Genomic DNA, 3,608 nt, shown 5'->3' with positions numbered 1-3,608 from the left:
GCATTTATATTACTGTTTATTTATATTACTGTATATTAAAAAGAGTTACTAGTAAGTTTAAACAATTAACATACTGGTTACACTAAATTTTGAAATACAACTGAGAATTATCATTGCTTTTACCGAGTGAAGCAGACCCTTCCTCCTTATGATCTTTTCTCTTCTCTCCCTCTTCTTTTTCAATTTGTTGTGTCTTTGTGTTTGAAGGCCTCCGATACATAGGAGAGAAAGTCTCTTGCTCCACAAACATACCTTGAAATTGGATTCTTGCTGAAAAACGGACCTTGTTTCACAAATGATATTGGATCCAATGGCAGGATGTGTTTTTTTGTTTCAAAATTTTGATTGAAAATGAAAGATTCTCCATAAAATAATACATTTTCTTGGCACAGCTAAACACCTGGATTCTGAACAGATTGAATCCATGCCTTAAGTTAAAAAAATTTGTTTTGTGCTTCTCTGTCAAAAATATGAAAGAAGTTCAGTAAGTGGATTGCACATAAGCAGTCTCTGTCTGGGGAAAACCCAAACAGATGGTAATTGAAGTATTTGTTAGTAAGACATACAATAGCAATCCAAAGATGAATAAAAGACTTCCTAAAATTATTCAAAACAACCACAATAGAGTATTCAAAGGATGGTTTTTTTTTAGACACTTTTTGTTATTTCCAAAGAACTTTTATGACAACCTCAGAGGTCCTCTGACCAAGTCATTCAATTTCTGAATATTTTTCTAAGGATATATAAATTGTCAAGTACACAAAGTTACAATGCACCATACAATATGGTTTAATGGAAAAAATTGAAAAGCAGTTTAAATCTTTATTTATTTATTTAGTTTTAGGGTTTTTTCTCTTTTTATTTTTTAACTTTATAATATTGTATTGGTTTTGCCATATATCAAAATGAATCTGCCACAGGTATACACGTGTTCCCCATCCTGAACCCTCCTCCATCCTCCCTCCCCATACCATCCCTCTGGGTCGTGCCAGTGCACCAGCCCCAAGCATCCAGTATCGTGCATCGAACCTGGACTGGCAACTCGTTTCATATATGATATTATACATGTTTCAATGCCATTCTCCCAAATCATCCCACCCTCTCCCTCTCCCACAGAGTCCAAAAGACTGTTCTATACATCAGTGTCTGTTTTGCTGTCTCGTATACAGGGTTATTGTTACCGTCTTTCTAAATTCCATATATATGCGTTAGTATACTGTACTGGTGTTTTTCTTTCTGGCTTACTTCACTCTGTATAATAGGCTCCAGTTTCATCCACCTTATTAGAACTGATTCAAATGTATTCTTTTTAATGGCTGAGTAATACTCCATTGTGTACATGTACCACAGCTTTCTTATCCATTCATCTGCTGATGGACATCTAGGTTGCTTCCATGTCCTGGCTATTATAAACAGTGCTGGATGAACATTAGTAAAGCGTTTAAAGGGACCACATGGTTTCCCTCCCTGGCCAGTTGTTTCCAGTCTGGATATGCAATTCTGGAACTGGGAGGTCTAGGTTCACATACTGGACATAATGCATATGACCCTACAAACAGGACCACATTTCTGTCACAGCTGAGCTAACAGTGAATGGCCACCAGGCCCACAGGCACTTGCCAGCCAGCCTTAAACTTCTGAGCCACTTTCAAAGGGGCTTAAAAGTTCTGCCTGCCCAGCAGTGGGCACCTTACTGGAAGGTACCTCAAAGCCCTGTACAAGTCCTCCCTTGGAGTTTAAACTCAAAACCTTAACAGTACAGGACCCTTAGAGTAGTTACACATAGAAGATAGTAAGTTCTTGCCTTAGAACAGGAAAGAGTAGAGGGTGAAGAGAAACAAAGTCAGATGAAAACTGCCTCTGGTCCAAGCCAGGTTCCCCAGGCAGCTGGGCAACACTACCCTACCTTTCATTGACTGTGGTCAGCAACTGCCATCAAATGCTGTTCCAGGTACATCAGTTCATACTGGTACCTTTGCTGCAGAAACAGTCGATTCACTTGTCTAGGGAGTTCACTCAACATAATTATGTGCCTATTATGTGCATAATTAAGTGCCAAACACTATCCTATGAAGTTTTTAGAAAGTTGGAAGATACAAAGCAAAATGTTACTTAGATGATAAAATCACATCCTATAATAAAAGTAGAAGCTGATATCAAGATGTAAATTAGAAAAACCAATCCGTTTGTGACCCAAGAAATATAATTTTCCAACCCTTATTTAGACACTAATCCCCATAAAAAGAAACCTGGACTCCATGTAAGGCAGCTGATCCAATATCTTCAGATAGGAAGAATCAAAATGTGTCAGAAATACCTGATTGACAGAACCAAAAAAAAAAAGCAGGCAGGACTCTTGCATACTGAGAGGACAAAGGAGTCACATAGGGCGTCCTGCTGTCTAGTCTGTGATAGACAGTATTTGGACATGCTGAGTGTATGTGCAGCCATTGGTTTAAAATGATACTCAAGAAAAGGTCATTTAACTTAAAGAGGCAATGCATAGAAGGGTGAAAATAAGATGTTAAATTCTTTTGTTAATGAAATACAGATGTTTGTCTTTAATGTCTGTTTCTATTTGTGTAAGCAGGATTAAAACAAACAAGCCCCTACACCGTGTTCAGGTATAAAGATATGAGATAGGGGAAAGGGGGTTCGACTTTAATCAGTTGTGCAGGTTACACACAACAGTCAAAGCATTCAAGTGTCCATTTCAAAGGGATGGGTGAATCAGATATTCTGGAGAGGAATGTTACAATAATTTTTAAGAGATTTTAGCCTCTAAATGTACCTTCTTAAATGTTTCACCATTTTTTAACTACTATACAAACTTTTAAAAATAACTCAAGTACAAGGAATCCCCTGGCAGTCCAGTGGTTAGGACTCATCACTTTTCACTGCCAAGGTCCTAGGTTCAGTCTCTGTTGGGAACTGAGATCCCCAAGTTGTGCTAAATAAAGTTAATAAAGTAATGTCCCAAGTTGAGTTAAGCAACTCCAGTACAGTGTGGCATTTAGTTTTAGTAACTGGTGTAGCTAGTCCCTCATTACTTTGTTTCACCAGTTTTCTTGGCTATTCGCTCCCATGCTGAGCGGTCAGAACCACAGCCAAAGTCGAGCCAGGGGAAGACGAGCAAGGATGTGGGTGCCACGGCCAAGTCAGGCTCCCTCAGCCTTGCTTCAGTGAGCGCTCAGTCTGTCGCTGCTTCCACGACTGACGTGCACCCTGACTTCCTCAGTCTCTGGGTCACTTGCCCAGGCAGGATCATCTGACTGGTCACGTCTAGGTCACACCCTGCTCTAATGGCCTGAGGTAGAGAAACTAGGACACGGCCTTTGGGTTGCCTCACATGATGGTGGATACCCCACGTGACAAGGATTCCCATGCTCAGAGTCCCCGATTTGACAAAGGCCCAGCTCCAAAGGTCAGGTGACATGCAGCTGCAAGAGGTTTGGGAAGACTAATAACATTACAGTTATTTTTTGAAGTTCACATTATGCTGACAGTTCCTCTTACCCTTTTTATCTGAACTGGTAAAAAGCCTGAACTGCTTTTTACCAATTATCTAATACGCAATTTTTACCTCCTCCATCCCTATGCTCTTTTAG

The sequence above is a fragment of the Bos grunniens genome, chromosome 1 (assembly GCF_055505025.1).
Source record: "Bos grunniens cultivar Pamir isolate PY7600 chromosome 1, Bosgru_T2T1.0, whole genome shotgun sequence".
Lineage (NCBI taxonomy): Eukaryota > Metazoa > Chordata > Mammalia > Artiodactyla > Bovidae > Bos > Bos grunniens.
This window is presented reverse-complemented; position numbering follows the sequence as displayed.